The sequence below is a fragment of the Thunnus thynnus genome, chromosome 14 (assembly GCF_963924715.1).
Source record: "Thunnus thynnus chromosome 14, fThuThy2.1, whole genome shotgun sequence".
NCBI lineage: Eukaryota > Metazoa > Chordata > Actinopteri > Scombriformes > Scombridae > Thunnus > Thunnus thynnus.
In genome coordinates, this window is record NC_089530.1 from 4,393,991 (window position 1) to 4,420,085 (window position 26,095).

Sequence of the window (26,095 nt, forward strand, 5' to 3'; positions counted from 1 at the left end):
CTCTATTGAAAAAAACAACAATTTAACATAAAGATGATTGGTGATGGATCGCTTATTAACTGGTCATTCAAGCTACATTTTTATTGAAATAAGTCCACATTTACCTACAAATGGGAGGTGAATTAAACTGTGGCTCAAAATGTTACTTTTTAAAAAAAAATATCATCCATGTTGCTTGTCCTACATGTAGCCAGGTTAAAAATACCATATATTGTAATAAAGTTTACGTTAAGATAAAGTTAAATAATTAAGGTTAAAAGATACATCATAAAAATGGTTAAAAACAGCTATTTCCTAAAAGATTAAAAGGTTCAGTGGAATATATAAGTTTTATAATATGCAGATGTGTAGTTATAAATATTCGTTTTATTTTGAAGAGTTCATGGTAGTAAAAGGAAGTAGTATTCCAGAGTAAGTTAAATACTGGTCATTCATTGGTTGAAGTGGGTGGGGCTCACACAGGTGTATGTAAAGAGAGAGAGAGAGAGGAAGTAGAGTGTGAGTGAAAGTCATGTAACTTGACGGACTGAGTGTGCGCAGTGTTTACAAACAAATGTGTAGCTGGTGTCTGAGATTACCTACTGACAGTCTATGCCAAGATACTCATGCTACATATTTTCTGCAAGCAGCTGAAGATACTTCTACTCGAAGTTTGTGGTGCAGTTGTTCACATTTGTTTGTTTATTAGCTCATTAGCCGAACGTGTGTTGTTAGCATTCATTAGCACAGTGAATGGACTCATAGCCACTATAACGAACACACGAGTGATTTATTAGCATTCATTAGCATAGTGAATGGACTTATAGCCACTGTGTAGCTAACCCAGTTTATGCTAAAGGCTTTAGTACATCTTTTACGACGTGGAAACCCTGAGGATTTATTGGACAGTGCTATGAGCTACAAAGTCAACATTCAGAGAGACTTTTCACTACATGGGCCGGACCCGCCATCTTTGGACTTCAGCGTGCATCCTGTTCCTTCCCGCAGACCAAGGCTGGTATAAACTGCATCCTGTTCCTTCTTGGAGACCGAGGCTGGTATAAACTGCTGATTGGAGTCAGACTTCATGACCAAGGTACCACATTTTATTTTGTTGTTTTCTGTGAGTGAAGCGGCCAAATAGTTTTGGGCCTCTCGGTTCACAAGCGTCGAATCGGGCCTGCAACGGGGGTTTATTTTATTTTATTTTAATACCTGCCGGCTTGTGTGTGGTGTGTGTGCTGGGTGAATGTGGGCCCATAAATTTTGATTTAGCCCAGAGGTAATTTACATTTCACTTTGAGTGTATTGTTTACATTTGAAGAGAGTTATCGCCATAACTCAGTTATTGAAAGAAACTAAATATTATTTCATTGTTTATATGGGAAATTTGCAAAAGTAAAAAAAGGGAAGTTTATTATTTCTTAAACTAATTCCAGTGTGATGTTTGGTTATTTCTTTCACTAGAGGTATTTAACAATGGATATCAGTGACAGCTTTGTTTAAAGGAGTGATACACCTATTTCAATGCAGTAGTCTAATTCATCAAGTAGATTACAGTGCATAGATTTAATACAAGGGTTCAATAAAAGTGAGCCTAATAAGTGTAATACAGTTCATTAGCAGTGAATAAAGGAACCCAAGACAAATACAAAAGTATGTGTAAACAAAAGAGAAACAGGATAACATTTAAGTATAATTTATTGTACATTAAGTTAGTTGATTTAAAGAACTCAGGGCCCTTCCCTGTTTAGACTAGGGATATGTGGGCTACATACACCTACAAACAAGGCCTATTTGGGAGCTCAGCATTAGTGTTGAGAGGCTGTTCAGTTGGGCCATGCTTTCAGTGAACACACTCCCAGCATTTCAGAGCATCCCCATATGCTATTCAAGAGGAAGTGTCAAATGTGGGACAAAAGTATTTGTACTCACAGGTTTGATTTTTACTCATAGATTTGATTTGTAGCTGTACACTTGGGATTCAGACATACAATTGAGTTCTGTGTGAAGTTTTTTTCACCCACAACAGATAGATGTGTAACTGCAAACCTTTTTTGTAACTGCAATCCTTTGTGTAAATCTTCTTTATGCGCTCACACTTCGGAAATGATTTGTGCAAATCTTTTTCATTTGTTCACAAAATGTCATGCAGCTACAGATCTCCTTACAGATTCAAGAATTACATCTATTTGTTCAGATATGTTTTACTTATTCAAAGATTGGAATTAATTTGATCAAAATGTGTCATACAAAATGTTTTCACACATTCAGATATGGTGATACACTGCTACAATACTTATGACCCTATTTTGAACCCGTATCTGTCCATTATTATTGTGGGGACCATTCCACAAAATTTGCAACATGCTAGCTACGATTTGCAACATGAGATCACTTTTCAGCCTCCTGGGGAAAGCTCATGGCAGGGTGCTGGAAAGGAGGATGCGGCCCATTGTCAAAACTTGGATTCAGGAGGATCAATGCATATTCCATCCTGGCCATACAACAGTGGACCAGCTCTTCACCCTTACAAGGATACTCATGGGAGTTTGCACATTGAGTCTATATGTGCTTTGTGGACTTGGAGAAGGCTTATGACCGTATTCCTCAGAGCACCTTATGGGCGGTGCTGCGGGAGTATGGGGGCTGTTGCTGCGAGCCATTCGGTCCTTTATATAACTGCAGTGAGAGCTGTGTCCACATTCTCGGCAGTAAGTCAGACTCAATGTCAGTGGGTGTTGGGCTCCGCCAGCGTTATCCCTCCGGTAGTGACTGAAAGAATGAGATCGCTGATATAAAGCGGACGAAATGAGTTTCCTCCGGAGGGTATCTGGGCTCAGCTTGAGAGGGGTGACAAGCTCTGACATCCAGGGGGAGCTCGGAGTAGAGCCGCTGCTCCTTCGCATCGAAAGGAGCAGCGGCCAGAACACGCTGGAGGGACGACATATCTCTTCTGGCTTGGGAATGCCTTGGAATCCCAAAGGATTAGCTGGAGGGTGTTGTTGGGGTGAAGAATGTCTGCGTTTCATTATTCAGTCTGATGCCACTGCAACCTCGTCTCAGATAAGTGACGGAAAATGCAAGCCAAACGTAACCAAACGTAACACTGCCACCATTTTTGATGTGTGTGCAAACAGAGCCCGCATATCACTTTAGTGAAACAGGCAGAATTACAATTCCTGGCAAATGCCAATGTTGTACCAATGACTTGAGAGCTGCAACATTCATATCTAATATCTAAATGACGTTAGATCAAATTCGCGGTAAGGTGGGATTTGTAGGGGGGTCATCCAAAATGCTGCTTAAAGTGGATATAATGCATATTTTTATACTTACACATGACTACTCGTATATGAAAGGGGTTACTTGTAGTGAAGAACCCACAGAGAATCATCACCTGACCTTGCAGTTCCCCTCAGTTCTACGTACGTTTTTAGCGTCTTTCAGCTCATTGTTTTGTTTGTGCAGTTCGCAATATGACTGTTTTAGTTCACTCTCACCGCTCTCATGGTGTCGTTTATAGCCGCAGTGGGAAGCTGCTTTCAGTGTAAACCATCTAAAAATCCACTGAACACTACCTGCTCAGCACAAACTATAGAGAGACAACATTAGCAAGTAGCATATTGGAGCATTTAACAGCTAAAGAGCCAGATATTTCCCTCAGGTGGTTTTTCTAGACCAAAACAAAGCTGACATTTGGACATAAATTATGACTAAAATATGACTTCAAATGATAATGTGGTCTAATGTTGGTCTGTATCTGCTAGATGTATTAATAGGCAAATGCTTGCTAACAAGTTCGCCATGTAAACTTTAAAATACGTTTGTCAGTGTTTGCAGCTTGTTTCTGCTGCCAGTCAATGCAGGTTTAAGGCATTGCACCCTCACTGGTGTGGCATCAGTACAATGATCTGGCTGCTCTATAGAATGCATGGATAGTGCTTATTGTTATGCATACATATAGTTTTTGTTTTTTGCTTTCTGCACAAATGGCACAACATTACAGCCATAAACTACAGTCAGAGAGCAGTGTGAAAGTTTACAATTATTTGCTTTTGCAGTCCATTTTATGAGTGTTTATTGGTTGCAGTGGAGCAGCTTTCAATGATACCAATGAAAGTATCCCCCTCTCTCTTGTAAATTACTTGATTTATTACACAATGCTTTCACACCAAACATACAAGTATGACCTTGTGCAGAGCCAGGATATTGTTTTCAATGAAGAGTGTGACCGCACTTCCCTCGACAGCTGCGCAGTAATCCTCCACCAAGTTTAAGGAAGAAATTGAAAAAGTAACTTAATACCAGGCTGTTCACTTTCATTGAAAGCACCTTTGGCCACACCCAGCATCACTGATAGGTGTAATTGGGTGTCATCAGAAGTGTGCTCTGATGCACCTGTAACCTCACCCAGCAGTGACGTCATGGTGTACACCCAAAAAAACAGCTCCACATCAGTGTTGGATGAACAAGACTTTGAGATTTTGTTAAGAATCCCTGTAGTGTGTGACTATACTCGCCAATCAAAAATTCTCAAGCATTGTAGAAAATATCAGACAGGGATACTAAGTAAGACTTTGTAGAATAGGGCTTGCATTACATATGTAAAGCACATCATCCTGAAATACAGCGAAGAAAAGGTGTTTTCATTCAGTTTGCTTTGATATTAATCAGGGGACATATCTTTTCATTGTTGCAGTCACACTGTGATTTAGTCAAGTGTAACTGAAATTAGGATTTAAATCAAAATTCACAACTCTGTGGGGAGTTAGGTAGATTATGGACAGATCACCATTTCCCTTCAAAGGAGAAACCCCCCCTGTCAACAAAATAAAGGAATGTTTCTGATTTTATATGTTCAATCAAAAATCAGGAGTAGGACAGCACTTGACTTAACTTGTTAATTCATGTAATCTAACTGCAATCCATACAGGGGAAAAAATAAGTAATTTGTAATATATTCAAATAAACCAAACTAAAGGTGTAATTCTTACCTTTTAAAAACAGTAATTTCAATGATAAGTACTTATAAATAAGGGGCTAGTCAATTAAATCACCTGATGTAATATTTGGTTGGAAGAAAAACAACTATATTGCTTCACTAGTACTCTTGGGTGGCCTACAGTAGAGGTAATTAACATATATGTATTAAACCTGATTAATATTCACAGTTCTTCATTAAACCTGTCATCACCAACAAAAACACACGAATGTTTGATTTCTGCAACCAGAAATGTAATTACTTTCTTTTTTCACCACTTCTGACGTCAGATTTTACAATCCTGAAGGTCGATTTCAGATTTCAGATATCTCCTCTGTTTTCTGTTCAACTTTACTTCTTTCTTCAGTGCCCCTAACCACTAACCCCCTCCAGACACGCTCTCTTTCGCTCTCGCTCTCTCCCTCAAACACACATATACACAGCGTGGGCGCTGACAGTCCCTTGAACTGTTGACAATAAGTTGATGGGCTAAAGCCTCCAGTAAACATCTCTGGTGCCACCTCTACCCAGATGGAGATACTTAGAGAACACACACACGCTCGCTCGCTCTCTCACACACACACACTTTCCAGGGCTGCATTTCATTAGTCAGTGTGTTTATGTCTGCGTTCATGCGGCCTGGCGGAGAAACCTCCCCATTTCACTGCCCTCTTTGGTTGCCTCTGTCGGCTTTTACCCTGAGCAGAAAGCAGAGAGAGAGTGACCACAGTCACCGTTCCCTGTTTCATGTATGGACAGCTTGTGTGTGTGTGTGTGTGTGTGTGTGTGTGTGTGTACATGTGTGTGCGTGAGAGAAAGAGAGAGTGCACCCAGTCACCTTTGATGTTAAAACACATAGTACATGCTGTTCTCATTTCTGATCCCACCCTTCTTACCACGCTGACATTGCCGGCCAGCCGTCCCAGGGCAGATGGCACCAGGATCTCTGTGTGTGTGTGTGTGTGTGTGTGTGTGTGTGTGTGTGTGTGTGTGTGTGTGTGTGTGTGTGTGTGTGTGTGCATTTCAACATAGCGAGGATACAGTTGACCCACAGGTCTCTGGCCCTAGACAGGCTTAATTTTTTAACAATTAATCTCCTTCAGCCAGGAGGGGCAGAATGAGTCTAAAAACTCTTTCACACACCATCTCTCAAATACAAACGCACACACACACGGGGGCTGATGATGACAGGCATCAAACTGCTATGTCTCTTTGTATGTGTGTGTGTGTGCATTTATGTTACCTCATTGGGACCTTTCCAGTATAAACACTGACCTTGTTGGGACCAGTAGTCCTCATGGGGATCAAAGCCCAGTCCTAATGAGACAAAACGTCATTTTTGAGATCATGGTTAAGATTAGGGGTAAAGTGTGAATTGAGGTTAGATTAAAATTAGGGTTTGGCATGAATTGGTTAAGGTTAGAGTTAGGCTGTTCACAATGAATGGACGTCAATGCAATGTCCTAACAAGGATAGCTGCACAAACTTGTGTGTGTGTTTGTATATGTGTGTGTTAATCTGAGATGTGAATATGAGGAGATTAGATGGACCCAGGGATTAAAATCTGGCCTTTTCCTCAGAGGATCCGTTCCAGCAGGGGCAGCCTGATGGACACACAACCTCCCCACCCCACCCACACACCCCACCCCCCACACACATACACACACACACACACACACACACACACATACACAAATCCGTCCATACACAAAAGGTCTAAAAAAACGAGAAATGTTTGGAGAAACCAGAGAAAGCACATTAAATGTATTTCTAACAGACGAGAGAATGAAAGACAGATGGAAGTGTAGGAAGGACGGAAAGAGAAGAAGAAAGACGATCACAGACACACACACACACACATACACACACACAGTACACAAACACAGTGGCGTAGCAGTGTCGGGCACGCAGAGTGGAGAGGGTTTTCCTCCCTATTTAAAAACCTCCTCACTGGGTCGGAAAATTAGCCCTGGCCCTCTGTTTATCAATGAGGAGTCACACACACGTCACCTTCCAAATACGCACCAACCGTGTATTGTATCACAGAACCAAACAAAACCAACAGGCGATATATAAAAAGTTCAACTGAAATCAAACTTTTTTGCCAACAAAATTCATGTCAGGTGATTTTCAAATTCATTCATATCTTTACATTAACAAAGGAATAAAAAAAAGTCTTATGAGATACATTAGAAATACTCCTTTAGCATCCAAGCCTCTGAGTGGGCAGGTTGGTGTACACAGTATGTTTGACTTACTAGTCATCAATTTAATTTTCATTTCATTTAGCAGACACTTTTTTCCAAAGCAACGCACATTTGAGTGTTGATACAACACCAGCAAGGATCTAGTCAGGAGAGAACAATTTGAGCAAGTGCCATAAAGCTAAATTCAAGTCCAATAGGATGTAGGTGCCAACAGGCAGTGCATAGAGGGCATAGGATGCATAGAAGCAGATTTTTTTTCAGTCCATCAATTGTGGAGATGTTCACAAAAGAGCTGGAACTTTAGTTTCTTTTAAAGATTGAGAGGGACTCTGCTGATCAGATGGAGTTTGGTAACTCGTTCCACCACCGAGGAACTACAGAAGAGAAGAGTCTAGCTAGCGACTTAGGGCCCTGTCGTGGCGGTAATACAAGGCACCTATCATTGGCAGTAGTGAGTGGGAGGGAGCATAGACCTGAATGAGGGAGTTCAGGTAGGCGGGAGCTGTTTTAGTTGCTTAAGCTGTTCACTTAAGCAAGTGAATTTGATAAGGGCAGCAACTGGGAGCCAGTGGAGGGATATGAACAGCAGGGTTACATGTGCTGTTTTGGGCTAGTTGAAGACCAGCCGTGCTGCCACGTTCTGGATGATCTGTAGAGGCTTGAACGTGCATGCAGGGAGACCTGTCAGTAAGGAGTTGCAGAGCGGATTATTAAACTAAGTGAGGTGGTTTATATTGAGAAGAGAAGGGGAATGAGCACTGATCCTTGAGGAACGCCTGTGGATAAGCCATGCGGTTTGGACACTCAAAGATACTCTAAAAGATCTCCCTGTAGGACACGAACCAGCGGAGGGCAAATCCTGAGATACCAAGCTCAGTGAGTGTGGAGAGGAGGATTTGGTGGTTAACCGTGTCAAAGGCAGCTGACAGGTCTAGCAGCAATAGAGCTGAGGACTGACCAGCAGCTCTAGCTGAACACAGTGATTCCATTACTGACAGGAGTACTGTCTTGGTAGAGTGACCTCACTTAAAGCCAGACTGATTCAGGTTGTACAGGTTGTTCTCAGAAGGGAATTCAGAGACTTGGTTGAAGGCTGTGCGCTCAAGTATTTTTGATAGGAAGGGCAGGAATGAATTCTGTCTGTAGTTTTCAAGCTGGACTGGGTTGAGTGTAGGTTCTTTAAGCAGCGGAGTGACCCGAGCTTGCTTCAGTGCGATGGGGAACTCACCCATTGTAAGTGAGGAGTTGATGATGCGTGTGACTGTGGGGTTAAGTGTGGGGGAAATGTCTGTAGAAGGTTGGATGGTATTGGGTTCAATGGACAGGTGGTGTGATGAGAGTCCAGCAGAAGTTTGGAGACTTCCTCCTCAATCAGAGGGGAGAATGAGGAGAGTGCTGCCCTGTTAGCTGGCAGCTGCAGACTGAGTTGGTCAGGCTCAGAGAACTGGTTACTGATGGCAGAGACCTTATCAGTGAAGAACGAGGCGAACGTGTCTGCAGTGAGCAGAGTGGAGGGCGGAGGAAGAGGCAGATTAAGGAGTGAGTTAAAAGCAGAGAGCATTTCCCGAACATCTGTGGCGCCACAGATCTTGTTGTGATACTAAGTGCTCTCAGCCGTTTTTAAACTGGAGGAGAATAATGCCAGGAGACACTGATAGTCACTGAGGTCAGTGATCTCTCTGGATTTATGTCATTTTCTCTCTGCTGCTCTGAGCTCCACCCTTTGCTCTCTGATGACTTCAGTGAGCCATGGACGAGGGGGGGTTGTTGCTAGGTTTGGATGTTAGAGGGCAGAGATTTTTAAGAGAGGAGGCTAGTGAGAAACAGAGTGTGTCTGTAGCCTCATTGACAGGAAGTTAGGAGAATTCATTATGAGGAGGCATGGTAGCAAAGACCTCACTGGACAGATGAGCCAGATTGAGAGACCGGATGTGTCAGCAGAAGGAGACCAATTGCGGGTGAACATGAGGATGTTCCAGTAAGGAGATGGTGTATTGAATAAAGAGGTGGTCAGACAGATGTAGGGTGGTGACAGTCAGATTTGCTATGGAGCAGTTCCGAGTCAAAATCAGATCAAGAGTATTGCCTGCTTTGTTTGTGGGAGGGGTGGAGACCTGTCTGAGGTCAAATGAGGACAGAGAAAGTCAGCTGCTTCTGTCAGTTCGACTACAAAGTTCCCCAGTTGACATCCTGGTGGGCAGTGTATGACAACCACAAATAACTTAATAGGAACAGTAACCCTGATTGCATGGTATTCAAAGGAGGAGTTGTTGCTTAGTGGAGAAATCTTAGTGAATTTCCAGTCTTTGGAGATGAGGACCCCTGTACCACCTCTGTGCCCAACAGTAAGGGATGTGCGTGAGAAAGTGGAGTCAACAGAGAGTGCGGCCAGTGTGGCAGTGTTTTCTGGATGGATCCAAGTTTCCATCAGGGCTAGTACCTGAATGTCTGACAGATTAGCAAGTGTTTAGTTAAATTCCGTTTTGTTTAGCAGATTGGCAATTCCATAGGCCAAGACTAAAGGAGGAGTGAGTAGAGGAGGCTTTTTTTGAGTGAATAGAGGTTTTCAGGGTTGCATTGTCTGCGACAGATGTGATTTTTTTTTTTTCGAAAGCCTTAGATGACAGGGGTCTTTGTAGCACATGGTGAGTGAGGTAGGCTACATGAATAGATAGTAGAAAAGGAATAACAAGTCAATGTCCTTGCTCAGTGGACTCACACAGGTAGACTCATAGGTCTTTATCGAATTCGGTCTTAACACAATAAGGGCATATGCACGAGGGCTGATGCTTCCGCTGACGCTACAGCGCAGCTTTTGTGATTAAGTACCAGGAAGTATCACAGCTGAACCCATCCCTTTCAGATTTTCAAGGCAAGGCAACAATAGAGGGTGTGACCTGCATCAACTGACCCACCAATCGACAGTCAGAGAGTGAAACCAGGACTACCAGGTCTGCTCCAACAAAGCCTGACAACAGCTTAGATAAAGACAAGCAAAGATTTGTTGGCAGTCATAATGACAAATAAAAACCACAAGCATTGTGGCGACAGGCGATTAACTGGCATACCATGGAAAGTGAACGGGGTTGCACCACATCGAGTTGATCTTCATGTGAACTTCACTCTGTTTGTGTTCTGTCTCAAACTTTTATCTCTCTCATAGTGACTGTCACCGTCAGCCGTGATAAAACGGTAACGTAGAACTGCTTTGTGATTGAATGATATGATATGAATGTGTGTATGCAAATAATTTCTCAGCATAGACAGAGAACCAATAACATTAATGCACAGATAGGGGCACCCTCTGAAACCAAAAAACATAAATATGTAAATCTCTCTCTCACTCATGGTTGCTGATTTTTGGTCAAAAAGACAAGATGATCTGCTGCTCACCAGTGATTTTACAGACAACCTTGACAATGTCACTCAGTTGATTTCTGTTTAACAAATTTAAATTTCCATAGGAAGCAATCATTGCGGTCAAGATTTTATGATGGATTTGTAAAAACAATGCCAAATAATTCCTGTCCACGTTAAAAAAATTGAACCTCTGTAGAACAGTATAGTTACCAGGGTAGTGACTGACAACAACTTGTCATCTGCAAATGTACGAACATACCTGTGTGTATAATGACTTCTGCATAAGCATAAGTGGAGACAGTCACAAATCTCAATAATGGCAGTATCACACACAAATACAATATGAATGTATTTAAATCTAAAATAATGTGACTATTAATATGACTATTAATAAATTAATAGAAAACTACTATGAAAAAGTGCAAGAATACTGTAAACAGTATTAATAAGCAAATACAAGTGTTAATGTGTGCATTGTTTTGTGCATGGTGTGTGTGTCCTCTCAGTGTTGTACTGGGCTATGTGAGTATGAGGTGTCAAACAATTCAGCCAGCTAACATCAAACGCCTCACTAGCAGCTACTTAAGACATGTATAATGTGGCCCAGCCTCTGAACGCATGCCAACAATTTACACAGACTCACAATGAAGACACACGTTACACACATGTGACGTAGGTGTTGGTCATTTGATATATAGATGTGGCATTTACACAAATTGACAGGCTGTGTGCGCATAATATACTCTACACCTGATTTAGTGCAACATATGCCACACCTACCTGTACATGTAATTTCGCCACATCAACACACTACATGCATTGTAAGTGGAGCGCATGTTTACTTTTGGTGCTCTACAGCAAACGCCTTCACACCAACATAATATATGGACAATATAACATTATTATTATTTTTCTCCATCTTTTTTCATTTTAGGAATATCAGCACATGCACTGGCCAGAGGAACTGTAGACTTAGTGATAATAATTATGATTCAGCTTGCTTGGATATTTTAAATGACAACCCAACACAAACCCTGCACATGAATTTAGAGGATGCCAACAGGCGAGCACCTCTCACAAAAAAGTCAAATGCCCCCTTGTGGAATAGTAATATAGAATATAATAGCAGTGGAAACACAATGAGCTTCCTTGATACAAATACTAGGTTAGTCATGTTGGTGTGTAGGCGTTTGCTACACTAAATGTAACATGCACTCCACTTACAACGTGTACTTATATGCATGCCTAGATATCCTTTTTAACTGAGGTGTAGTGTGTCGATGTGGCGTTTCCTACAGCTCGCTGAAGTACACATATAAACATATACTTGTACTTTAGCCATAGCAGGTATGCAGTAAGGGTACTGTATGTTAGTTGTCTGAATGGTTTGACACCTCATACATGAGGAGACAGGGAGCATGTTGGAGCTGACGTGGCTGTAGGGTCAACATCAAGCCAAATCAACTGCACTGGGGATCAACCACTGCTCCGGCTCTGTCAAATTAGGGCACAGCGCCAACACACACACACACACACACACACACACACACACACACACACACACACACACACACACAAACACACACACATGGACACACGGACACATGGACAAGCACACAAACAGCTGTCAGGCACACACATACTCGTGACTGCCCACTGCCCCGGAAACATCAGAGCACATCTCTGCCCTGAGGTGAGAATTGCAGTTTGTGTATGTGTTTGTGTGTGTGTGTCTGTGTGTGTGTGTATGTGTGTGTGGGCAGTCACAGGGTCCTTGTGGTGATTGCTGGAACATACTGGCTGAGCAGCATGAGATTTGAGTTGGTTTTTGCATTTATGTGTGTGTGTCTGTGTGTGCATGTGTGTGTGACTGGGGGCATATTTTTGTGAAAATTATGCGTTTAGCGATGTTTGGATTTCAGTGAGTCATCCTTTACTGTGTGTGTGTGTGTGTGTGTGTGTGTGTGTGTGTGTGTGTGTGTGTGTGTGTGTGTGCATCTGCAAGAATATAAAAAGAGAGAGCCACAGCTGTACATGCATGTGTTGTGTATCTAATTATCGTTCAGGTGTGTGTCTTTTGCATGTGTGGTTATATCCATATCTTTGTGTAATATGTGTGTTAATGTATTTTTGTAAATGTGTGTGTGTTATGCCCCAGGGGTGTCATCAGCAGGGCAGTAAATGGGCATCTGTGCGTGGTCCAGTGGAAGCCAGCCGGCTAACTGGGCTAACTGGGCCACCTCTGCCAGTCGCTGCCAGCTGTGCCACTGGATGCCCGCTCTGCACTTTATCAGCATCATCATTATTTCAGCTTCACACACTCTGCCCAGACCGGCCACCATCATCACTCCACTTCCACCCATCCATCTCTATCTCGTCTCCCTTTAAATTATACTAAATGTGAAAGCTTCTCTAGACTTTGGAGGATCAGATGTCCCCATAAAGACAGACACACGAGGGAGATCCATGTGGTCATTTTGGCTGGGCTGCACTTCTATTACTATGGTTACCAAAGGATCTTGCATTTATTTATTATTACTTATGATATGGATTGCCTATACAGTATATACGTAGATTGCTTATATCTCGTAACAGTTCTCACAATCAGCAGATGAATTTAATACTTTGATTTTTAATTATTTCCCAAATAGTAGTATCAGAGTGAGTGAAGTGAACCAAATGGGCAAACACACCAGAATTCACTTGAAAGGCACCAAACAGATGGGAGGGCCTTAGATACCTTTTGACATGGATATATTCAAGGTATCCAGAATGAGAGCTTCTGACAATTTCAGTTTGTGCACAATATCAATATCAAAAAGGCAAACCACATTAAATCTACCGAGCACATTCATGTTCTCCAGACAATAAACTTTCCATTTTGAAGATTCCCTTAGCTTTTCCAAAACACCACCTTCATATTGAAATTGGACTCAAATAGTGAACACTGTGGCCTCAAAGAGCCACTGGCAGGGGTCTGAGACTCTTAGTGTTGTTTGCTTCATTGCACTCAAATGAAGAGGAAACGTAGGAAAACTGGAAATTAAACAAAGTTGCAATTTAACGCCTAATGTCAGACACCAAAATCATTCACACATCCACGGGGGATCGCGTTTTACTGCCCATGCTAGTAGTTCACTCTATGTTAGTGTTGAGTGACAATAGCCAAGTCAACAGTCTGTGCCACAAACAACTGATTCTGTCCGAATCTCAGTTTGAATAAGGAAAAACTCCAATGACAACACAAAACGAAGGAAACATATCCTAAACCTGGGGAGTATAAGTGTATGTGTGAATGTGTGCATCAGCTCTGTGTGTATTAACACAGTAGCAACAACAAACAGACGGTGAAGAGCTTGGGACCAAACACACCCAGAAATATATGTGTCTTTTTTTCTTCCATTCGTTTTGTTTCTCTCTCTCTCTCTCTCTCTCTCTCTCTCTCTCTCTCTCTCTCTCTCTCTCTCAGAGGCTGGTGACAGCCAGGTCACTGTGAATGCTCCAGTTGTTCAGGGTGAAGCTGCAGGTCAGCTGGTCTCCAGAGGTGCTCCTTCTGTTCACTGAGGTGTTCATAACTCATCCTTTTGTATCACAAGTAGCGTTTTTCTTGCTCAACCACTGTTATAACTGATAATTGACTAAACTATGGATCCTTCGTCTTCTATTCATTCAATCATTTGACCAAACTGTAACACAGCAGACCTCAGACAGGATAAGACACAAAAATCAGTGGAACGATGCATCTTCAGCCACGTTTTCAAACTAAACTCTGACTAATAAAGTCAGTGTTACACAATACTGACTTAATTCATAAATTGAGTCAGAAAAAAAGTTGCCAAACATTTTTCACTGATTGTTTTATTGTCTAGTCAAAGAAGAGATCAAAGCATTGTTCAGGTGACCAACATCTCATAGAAAGAGGTCCCTATAAACTGCATCAGCATTGAACAACAGGTCTGAAACTTTGTATAGCTTGTGACCGACCTACCTTCAAGGTGACTTGAACATTTGTGAGTGACGATATGTTTTCTGCTGCCTTTTATTGAAATCAAGGTATATCCCTCTGGGTGTTCAAATATTTAACCACCTATGCCAGAAGAACTACGTAGTCCCATCACATAAATGCCAAATGGTTGTTTTGCTATTCAAATGCCTCATTTACAAGCATACTCTATATATCTGACTGGGGAAGAAACTAGATGCACTAAATCTTTATAATTACCATTTGTCCTTATTCTATATTTCACATTTTGATTATGCTTCCATCATTATTGACTTGTTCATTAACTGCTCACTCTCAAGGATGTATGGTTTATATTGCATACGCACATGACACATTTAAAGTGTATATCATTTGTGTACATTTCTTTAACCTTATTAGCAGTCATAAATATTATGTTATTGGTATTGAACAGTAACTTCTGTTTGAGATGTTTCCAATTTGGATTTAATGTCACCTTTTTCCCCACTAGCGGCATGTCTACAGGGAGAGCAATGCCTGTTGATCTGTTGGATAAGAAGTTGGAAGTTGGTCAGTCATTCAGTCCACCACTGTGGTCCAGACTGAAATTTGTCATAACTATTCAAGGGCTTGCCATTAAATTTGGTGCAAACATTCATGGTTTTTCAGAGGATTCTGACTTTGGTAATCATCTAAATCTTCATCTACAGTAGCATCACCATCAGGTTGTCACTTTTGGGTGATAAATTGAGTACAGATATCCATGAGGATATCCAGAGGATGAATCGGACTGACATTGGTGATGCCCTGACTTTTTATCTATTATCACCAGCAGGTCAAAGTTTCCAGTTGTCCAGTAGAATGTTCCTACATATACTAGATTGGTTGTCATGAAATTAATTAAAAATAAAAAGACATTTATGGTTCCCAGACAACAAATCCAAAATCAAGGGGATTTTGTGATTGCCTGACTCTTCCTCTAACACTACCATGAGGTTGACATTTGTAGGTTTTCAGTGAGATAGCTCCACAACTATTGGATGGATTGTCATGAAAGCTACAGACATTCGTCAACAGGATAAATGGCAACAAGATTTGCAATCCATCAATGTTTCATCTAGCACCACCGTCAGGTCGGATTTTTTAAAAATTTTTCCAGTACTTTAATGTATAATTAAATACCTGCAAAACTAACGACAGTCCAATAAGCCTAAGTTCATTCTAGTGTTAATATTGGTAAATGTTAGCATGCTAATATGCTAAACTAAGATGGTGAACATGGTAAACATGACCTGCTAAACATCAACTTGTTAGCATTGTCACTGAGAGAATATTCGTATGTGTACAGCCTCACAGAGCTGCTAGTGTGGCTCTAGACAGTCTTGTTATGTTACAAAAGCCATACAACATGTTTATACAGTATGTCTATCACAAGTTATGGATCACAATAAGAGTAAAAATGGGTACTGGTGAAGGCAGGTATAGTTAATATATAACTATAAATATATAAACTGATCATCTCAAATTATACTTTTTCATCCTTCAGTAATGAAATCATACAGTGTTATTCAAAGACATTTCACTTGAACTCATGGGAATCAAACCTGCAACCTCTCAGGGAACTGGGATGGTCTCTTTAAGCCAACAGGCCACTGTGCTGCCGCTGCATACAGTGTGTGTGTGTGTGTGTGTGTGTGTGTGTGTGTGTGTGTGTGTGTGTGTGTCACTGTATATAGAGTGGTGTGGCAGCCAGGGCCTCATGACAGATCAGGGCATTCAGGCCAGTGACATTCCTCCAGAGCCCCAGATGCATCATGGGCCAGCGGTGTGAAAAATGCTGGTCGGCCTGATCCACTCAGCCGCAGATGAATGGAGCGCTCGGTGCACTCACCCGTAGATGAATGGAGCGATCTGTCTTGTCAGCGGAGGTCGACCGAGAGGTTACAGTATCCAACATATACCTGTGTGTGTGTGTGTGTGTGTGTGTGTCCGTGTGTCTGCTGACTCTGGGAACTAGCTATAGTACACCACACACACACAAAGTGAGAGATAAAGACAAACACAGATGATGACATATGAAGTATACAGGTACACAGTACAAACAAATAAACGTGTTTCTCTTACAGCCTATTCAGATATAGTCTCACTCCTGAACCCAAACCCCATCCATACATGCAATCACCAATATCAACTGACCTTTACCCTAGTCTTGATTTGATCTTTTAAATGTTAAAGGATCACTTTGCTCATTTTTATCATCCATGTATCAGTAGATGTTGAATCTAGCCAGCAGCTGAAGCTTTGTTTCCTTCCACCATCTACCAACATGTTGTGACACCAGTGAGTTTGACTAGTTTTTGTCTCTTAGTCACACAATTCAATAAAAAGTAGCCCAACTGGGCAGAATACTGTCCAATCTAGCAACACTGTTCAAAACAGAAGAATATTCAGTTTACAATTTAAGGCAAAGGCTTACAATTAGGATGCTGGGACAAGGGAATGCTTTACATTTTTGATTGAAACATTACTTTTACAATCAATTGATTATCAGAGTAGTTGCTGATAATTTTTTTGACAATGGACTTATCAATTAATCAACCAAACATCTCATATCTAGACCAAAACTAACAATGATAAGTCTGACGAAGACCATGAGATGCGACTGAAACCTTCGGAAACAGCTAGTAAATAGACCTTGAGTAAGGATTATTAATTATAATATGGAGATATTTCTTTGTGGATGTATATGACACCTTCAGCCCAAGTTGCTATACTGGACAATAAACCAGTAGGACATACTGGATAATGAGTGGTGAAATATTCCTTTAAAATCCGAGTACCAACTGCAAACTAACTTCATCTCTAATCTTAATCTTAACTCAAAACCCACATTTTAAACCTAAACTTGTGTCCTGTCCTGACTTGTGGGGACTTTTCTCAGATTACTACCATTGTGAGGACATTTGGAGGTACAAAAGTAAGCACGTACACACACACATATACGCATACACTGGGCCCCCATCAAACACTGCCCTGTCGTCCCTGAGTTTGTCACACACACACACACATGTGCACTCACACTCTGTCACACACACACACACACAAACAGCCAGCCCATCTCCTCAGCCATCAGCCCAGAGCTCCGGCGCCCCGAGCAGTGGCTCTGACACGTCTATATGTTTTTCCACCTGACCTTTTGCCGTCCTTTCTGCCACAGCCCGTAAACCATAAGCTGATATATGAAGGCAATTTTTAGCGGTGCCACTTGTATCTGAGTGATTGCGTACGCTTTACATTTGGGGCGCCTGCCACCTTGCCACCCCACCTCCTCCAGATCTCTCTATTTGGATAGCGGGTGGTGTGGGGCGGTGGGGCCGAGAGAAGGAGGGGGACAGAGAGGATGAAAGGATGGGTGGATGTGATGCCAAATACACACATCTATCTACTCCCAGGGCAAGGAGTCTGCTGTGTGATAGCCCTTCACTCGGCCAGGCAGAACGTAAGAAGCTTTATGAAAGGACAGGTTTGACTGCAGCTATGTACAAGAACACCATGCTTTATTGAATAGATAACATGTTTGTAATGTTAGACCAATATCGGGTGTTTTTGGGTGGCTGACATTTTTCTTTTCCATTCTGTCCATTCTTTTTCATTTCAAGCATTGTTCTTTAGGGTGGACAGAGTTTTACAGGTACAGTGGAAAGACAAGGCTGTATGCTTTCAATATATTACATTTGCGTGTTTTATTTTGTTCATTTAGTAAGAATACATTTGGTTTATTTTGACTATCTAGTTATAGCACTTTATGTTAATGCTCATTTTGCAAATAAAAATATGTGAATGTATGTTCTGTGTTGCACTACAAGATCATAAATATAATTGATAGGTTATCTACACACAATCAACAGTATTATGCTTCATTTATGGTTTCATGATTGTGTGATGTGTTATGGTCAAACAGGCTAAAGCCATGGAATCAAAACTGAAGTCAAGAGGTACTTGTTTTATTTCAATAAAGTAGATATTATTCATGTGTTTTATTCATCTGGTAAATTTATCAGATTAAATTTCAGCACCATGCACTGTTCAAATAACCTGGTGCAGAATGAGACACAATAGCCATGGTTTACACGCTTTTCTCTGTGAGGGCGGCAGCATTAGATATTACAAGGTCATATTTATTGGGATTTACATCAGCCTTGTATACACAGTGTTATCTAAAGTGGACTCATGATGCATCTCTTGTAAAAGACTTCTTATAAAGTATAAAATGGAAAACTCCTGATTCTTTAGGGGAGTTTTGTTGGAGGGCTGGATTTGGCCCACAGGCCACCATTTGCATACTGCTAAACAGACAAAATCACACCAGTAAGCCGGTAGTGTATGGTTCAAAATATTTTAGGAATGCTTTATTTATCCTTAAATACACTGTAAACAAAACACTGGCTGTCTAGTACAAATCCTCATCTGAATTCATTCTAATACAACATTTTGAGTTTCATTACTATCCTGGGTTCAAAGCAATGGCTTGAGTGTCCCATGTCTGAATATTGTGATGGGAATGCTAAGGCATCCCTGTCTAATATAAGCAGAAATACTATTACTGTGATTTCAAAAAAATAAAAAAATTAACATTTCCATATATTTTCTTTTATTTAGTATAATGAAGAAACTGAAAATAGTTGGCCTTAACCACAAAATGTCAGCGCCATGGCCTTGATTCGCATTATTTCATGTTCCAGTAATGGACTGAGGCACTACCTCGTTAGCATTTTAACTCATGTTTGAATAGGCGGAAATGTGCCCCTTCAGGCCCTTATCATAGCAGCAGATTGAGCTCGTTAGCTTGTTAGCATGAACTTATGCTATGGGAGCTATATGGCATTAGGCCACGTTACATTACCACAACGCAATGACACTTGTTAGCTTATTAGCATAACCCCCTATTAGATGGACAAGGGGTGTGCGGTGCATTAGTCCGTGTTACAGTAATGGAAAGGCTTTGTTAGCTTGTTAGCATGCTAAACAGGTAGAGGTCTGTGAGTGGCATTATAGCCTGTTTAAGAGCACTGGAACGAGCCGCCACAGTGTTAGCTAGTTACCATAATCTCAAGAAGGGTTTGTGTGTGTGTGTGTGTGTGTGTGAGAGAGAGAGAGAGAGTGTGTGTGTGTGTGTGTGTGTGTGTGTGTGTGTGTGTGTGTGTGTGTGTGTGTGTATTTTTCCTCCAACACTTTTCAATTACAGCTGCTCATTGTCAGGTTGTAAATGGCTGGGTCAGCTGGCTGGAGCTCTGCCTTTGAACACGGCGCTGACGTCCCTACAAAGGCATCATTAGAGAGGCTAGGCCCAGCAAGAGACACCCTCACTTCTCTATCACCCCTGAGGAAACAACTCAATAATGTGCCAAAGATGGAAAAATTAACAATGTATAAAAAAAAAACCCTTCCCCTACAAGAGGAAATAAAAAAACTCGATCTAATCCCCTCTTTTATTTTCACTGCTTTGTTCTGTGCCCTTGCATAATCCTTTATTTGATTTTTTTTTCTTTTATCATTAATTTTGGGACACATAAATATGTTGAAGCAACTTTGAAAAGGCATTTCTCATTTTCTCTTGATCTAAATATCCACTGACACCCCCGCCCCCACCTGTGCCCCAAGAAAAAGAAAGTCTTTTTTTTATGAGAATAGAGAGAATACAAACACTACTGGTGTTGCTAATTACAATGGGAGATTGAGAAATGGAGTTTGAAGAAAAAATAAAAAGGAACACTCATGCATTTTCAATGTGATTTGCATTTTGATTCCAAGTTGTATTTTATGCAACATGACTGTCTTTTTTTTGCTTCCCTTTTCTTTGGTTCTCGCTAATATCTTCCAGGATCAAAGGCTTTCCGTTGGGTTTCTCTCATCTCGTTTTCCTCCTCCAAGCATTGTTTGCCTCCCAGGACCACAGCAGCACAAGTTTTGCACTAGTGCCAAATTTGTAGGGAAGGGAGAATTAGCTATTCCAGGACTAATTTGACATCAAAAAGGGGACGATCCACAGAGGACACAGATAAAAGGAGTGGCCCATTCTGACCGACGGTACCTACAATATACTGTATGTGTTTTTCCCATGTTACATACAAATTTCTGGTTGGTACTACTTGGGCAATCCAGAATAATATTAGACAAATAAACATAAAATATTTGTAATACAGGTACAGTAGTATCATATCTGCAGTATGTTTTAACTGACATTGCAGACACCTGAAACCCACTTCAAGGAATTGTATTTGTACCCTTCCAGGGTGAAAATCTAGCAGATCTAATATGAGAGATATAGTGTTGTTTTATATCTTAGTTCTTAGGACAGAATCAAGTCCGAGGACAACCAGACTGAACAGAAAACCTATTCAGAACTGACCTGCTACATAACCTGGAGCCATACTTGCACTATATCTTAAGGTTACAAGGGTCTAAGACTATATTATTGCCAAAGTCAGCTCTGATATCTATCTGAAAAGTTGGAAGGTTGTTGAATGGACTTCTTGATCACTGAGACCAAGAATCACAAACAGTATAGATGGGAAGTCTTCACACATACTGTACATCCATGTCCTAACCATTGCTTTTATTACCAGCAGTCCATCCTCACGTCTGTAGACAACCTTTTTATGGTTGTGATGGAATTATTTTGTCAGGTAAAATGTATTTTCATTAAATTCAGCATGAAAAGCTTATTGGCTGGTTACTGAGTACAAACACCTTGATTATAACAAATCTTTCTTTTAAAAGCTTAATGACATCTATACATCAGTACTGGATTCTCAGCTCTGTAGAAAATAAGTGGACTTGTGGTGATTTACTGGTCATGTTAAAAAGTTACATTCTGATTTATCACAATATGGATCTAATTTGTAATGTTGCCATGTTCACAGATTTCAGATTACAATGGTGAGTACAATTATATCCTAAATATAGGATATCCTAGAAATCCTAGAATTTATCCTAGAAATGGTGGCCAAAACTGCAAAAATATGATCCAAGTTAATATAAATAAAGTGGAATTATCCTGCAAGGCACTCTTAGGAAGACCAGGAGTTTTAAATCAACCTGTAAGTATCTGATTGTCCTTTTCAACATCCAGTTTCCTGAGGTGCATAGATGTACCACTGAATGAGTGAAATCTATTATCATAATTTCCCATTTCCTGATATGTCAACTACTAAATCAGTAACGTTTATTCACAAAAAAAAAAACACTAAAAGTGAATAGCAGCAAAATCAGACTCGCCTTCGGTCTCAAAACCCCACTCTGTCAGCCTCTGATTAACCCTTTTACACCCTTTCACGGGTTCACAATGCTTTTCTATTATACATGACTGGAGCATGGGCATTACCTGTCTACAGTGAGAATATTCAATCTCTGTGGAGACAGATAGCATAATGCAGATGTCTTAATGAAAACTTCATTAAGATGGAGGATAATTACTGTGTCCTTAACGAGGCACTCACTGTGCTTTTAAATAATTGAGGTGTTCAACTTTTGATGTGTTTATACTGGAGTAATTTCATCATGCCGACTTCATCCGAGATAGATTGGCTTCACTGTGTGTGTGTGTGTGTGTACTTTAATGAGTCTGCATGTATTTTATGAGTGAACTTGAGTGCAGCCTCTTTATTTTTTATTCTTATATTTAACCACACTTGCAGCATGGGTCTAGGGATGGCAATGTCAGTTGGTTGGTCCAACATTTTGGTTCAGACTGAAAAAATCTAGAGAACCGTTGGATGGATCACGACGAAGTTTTATACAGCTGTTTACTGTTCCCAGAGAATAAATCCCACTGACTCTGGAGTCCCTGACTTTTCATGTAGTGCCACCAACGGGTTGACATTTGTGGTTCAGAGAGAAATATTTTAATCTATAGACTTCTATAATAATTGAATTTATTGCTATGCTAACTGTGAATACATTCATGGTGACTTTGATGATCCTTTGACTGTTTCATCTAACGCCATCATCAAGTCGAAATTTCAGTTTCTCCAATACTTTATGACCACATACCTTCAGATTAATGCCATTCCCATCAGCACCAGCTGTTCTCTGTTTATAGTGTTACTTTGCATATCAGCTAAACCAAAATGCTGAATTCTATGACATGAACAATAAAAAAATATGAATTACTTCTATAATAATTAGAAGTATACAATGATTCAGTACTGAAACTATTGACTATATTTCATATATTTTTAAACCAGTTTACCCTCTGTATACTGTTTGTGTTTTAAAAACAGGGATATCTATAAAGTGAAACACATGACCTGAACAATGTTGAATGCCAGGAAATCATTTTTAAATGATTTGATATATTATTATTATCCTAAATACCAAAAACAACCTCAATTGTTATATATTTAACAGTTTGGGTTCCTTTAAAATGAGCATTACAGCCTCACAGAGCCTCCACCATGATTTGCATTGATGTAAGAAGTTCATCTAAAAGTCAGTTTTGATTCATAGTTCAGTATCAGATTTCACTCGTCGAGGGCTCCACTTGACAGATGTATCATACATGATCAGGCAGGCATTGTGCTTTAATTACATTCCCTACAGCAACTGTGTTTACATCATTTCATTTACTTTGTGACACAACAGTGGGCTACAGTGTACTTAAAGAACTGAGAGTTGCATCGAGGTAACTTCTGTTTCACCTTGTCTCATTACTGAATAAGAATCATGTCCATTCATTCACAGAGATGTGGTCATGCTGAGCAGATATTTTCTAGATGTGTGTGACTGAACAGGAGAAGACTACTGTATCTTTCTTCTACTTCTTTAATCTTACAATCAACAATCTTGACGGGCATCAGAACCTTGTAGGAGAAAAGACAATCAGGCAACCACAGTTCTTTTGGTCCTCACATTATATCTCTGTAGCCCATACATGTAGTTCCATTTATGAGGAGGTGCATGTCATCTAAGGTGTAGCTTCAGATGTTACATGCGCAGGCTCCGTTGTTACGCCATAACCCCTTAAAACACAACCATGAAATAAAGCAACAAAGCTTTAGTCTTGTTTTAATCTACTTTGTGTGTGAAGTATCTACATTTGAGTGTGTGTGTGGGCAAATGATGCAACTCAACCATGATTTTTTTTTTCCCCTTTTTTCCTCTGTGTGTGTCTGTTTGTGTGTGTGTGTGTGTGTATGTGTGGGCAGCTAGGTCACAGCTGTTGGAGATGGGCCAATGTCATGTGGATTTTAACTAGCCTTTAGGTTACTGTGCGTCTCACACTAACCAGGTCAAAGCTCAACACTTGCTCAAAGCCTTCACCTGGCTCCACACACACACAAACACACACACACATGCATGCTCACTCAGACAAATGAACACACACTTTAAAACAACTTATTGTCATCTTTCTTTCCTCTCCCCCTTTTTTCCACTTTCTTTTGTGCCTTCACTCGCACAAATATACCTAATGAAAGCCAAGACTGTATAATTTCCTCTTTCTTTTCGCCTCCACACACACACTTATACATGTCATACACACATGCCAAAACATATTGTATGTTTTTCCACTGTCAAAATGCAAATCCGCCTGCTTCTCGACTCCTCACCACGCATTATTTCTTTTTTTTTTTTTCCGGTGACTTCATTAGAGAGGAAGCGGAACCTCGGGTGACAACATTAATTACAGGTGTGCGCATACACACTGGGAGCTATTTTCTCCTGACTCGACCTAATCATCGCCATCATCAATATCCTCGTCATCCCTGGTCGCCATCCGCCCCCACAAGGCCGCCATGCTGGGAGCACATGAGGGACTTTGAACAACACGCATGTACAAGTCAACACCCAGACAGATATTACACTGAGAGAGAGACTCTCCAAGATGTGACTCTCCGAGATGTGAAATGGTTAAATTGAGGGGGACGATGTAGATGTGGTGGAGGTTAGAGAGTGTGTGTATGTGTGTGTGTGTGTAAAGGGGGGGTTGGGGGGGTGGGTTGTTGGGGAATAATTGCCTGGAGACGGTGCAGAAATAAGCCCTAATGGTCAGTAATCCAAGCCTGGAGAGGCCCTCTCCACAGTGCTCCACTGAATGCCGGTAATGGGCTTCCAGCTCTGTCACTTACATATGCATAGATCTTTCTCCATTAAAGCTGGTTTGAATGACAAATATGGGTGGGTGTAAAAAAATAATAAAAAAAAAAAAAAAAGAAGAAGAAGTGGAGGGAAAGGGAGAGAGAAGAGAGAGAGAGAGAGAGGGAGCTAGAGAAGATTTTCTCTTGGCTGGCAGTAATTTGGCAGCCGCTCAGGCCCCTATCCTTAAATCTCATTAGCCCATTGTTCGCATGATGCCGCCTGGGTGAAGCACAGGGGCAGGAGATGCTGCTTAAAGTGGGCTAGATGATGATTTGGACCAGGCACTTCTTTTTTATCTGTGTGTGAGTGTGCGTGTGTGTATGTGAGAGTGAATACTTTGATGCTGACACCAATACTGGTGCTGATACTTGTACTGGACTGTTTTATATTTAATACATTAATATGTTAGATTTATTTAGTTATTTAAAAAAAAGTAGTCGTTTGTGAGTTCCTCATTTTGGGGCTTGATTTTTCCCCTCCATCTCTGGTTGTGTGTGCTGTTTGGTTTTTTGCACTTGTTGCATCCTTCATCTTAAACCCCGTCTCCATCCCAGAAAATCTCATCATAATATTGCCTCCCTCCTAAAGGATAAGTACAATTAATTTTCTTTCTCCACATCAAGTTAGCAAACAGGTAAGTAACCTTGTCAATCTTTAAATCGTAAAACAGTGAATAAATCTTAATATGACATCATTTAAATTAATACGGCATATTGATATGAAACCTAAAGAAATGTCAAGGAACAGTTTTAAGGCACCAAATCCAGGGCTGTAAATAAATAAAGGAGGTCTCAAAATGTCTTTTTTATTATTTGAATTATTGTAATATCTGCAAGTTTTATTTGAATGGAGTAATTCTTTCAAGGACACTTCTCTGAAAATCAAAATATTATTTCAAGTTTCTAGCTAAAGTATCTTAGTAAATTCTTTCTATTTCTCCTACAATAAGTACCAGATGACTTGATCCTTTCCAGGAAAACTCCTGGAACATTATTACAAAACTGCAGACCCATAAAAGGTGTTAAAGCGTTACCTTTTGTATTTCCCTAAGAAATGCTGTTTCAAAGACCTCTCCAAAAAAATACTTTGGACATGACCACAGTGACCTCAATGTACATGTCGCTGAGGTCCAGGCTTCGCTGTGCATATCCCAGAGATCACCTGTCACTCACACAGTTTTCTGCCAAACTGTGACGTCTTTTCTTTGGTTGTTCCTTCACATTTTCCCCTCAGCTTATGAAGTTTGTGTAGGTGGTGTTTCTTTCTGTCTTCATTGGAGTCACTGTTCATACTGACTACACGGTTTTTCAAACAAATCCACAAACACAAGAATTAGAGGATTTTTACCCAGTAAATACTGTATTCAGAGTGTTTAGAGGCAGAGCAGAAAATGGAAAACCTTTCAAGAACTGACTTTTGACAGAATCGCTTGTCCTACACCAGTAAAAGGCTTTAAATAGTAATAGA

At 40.6% G+C, this 26,095-nt stretch overlaps 1 long non-coding RNA gene across 1 annotated transcript; it reads left to right on the top strand.

Annotated features, from left to right (window-relative positions):
* The first annotated feature begins 526 nt into the window (after window positions 1–526).
* Window positions 527–18,522, top strand: LOC137196629 (uncharacterized). Its single transcript, XR_010931278.1, has 2 exons — window positions 527–1,075; window positions 16,228–18,522. It is a non-coding gene; the product is annotated as an uncharacterized lncRNA (long non-coding RNA).
* The last annotated feature ends 7,573 nt before the right edge of the window (window positions 18,523–26,095 follow it).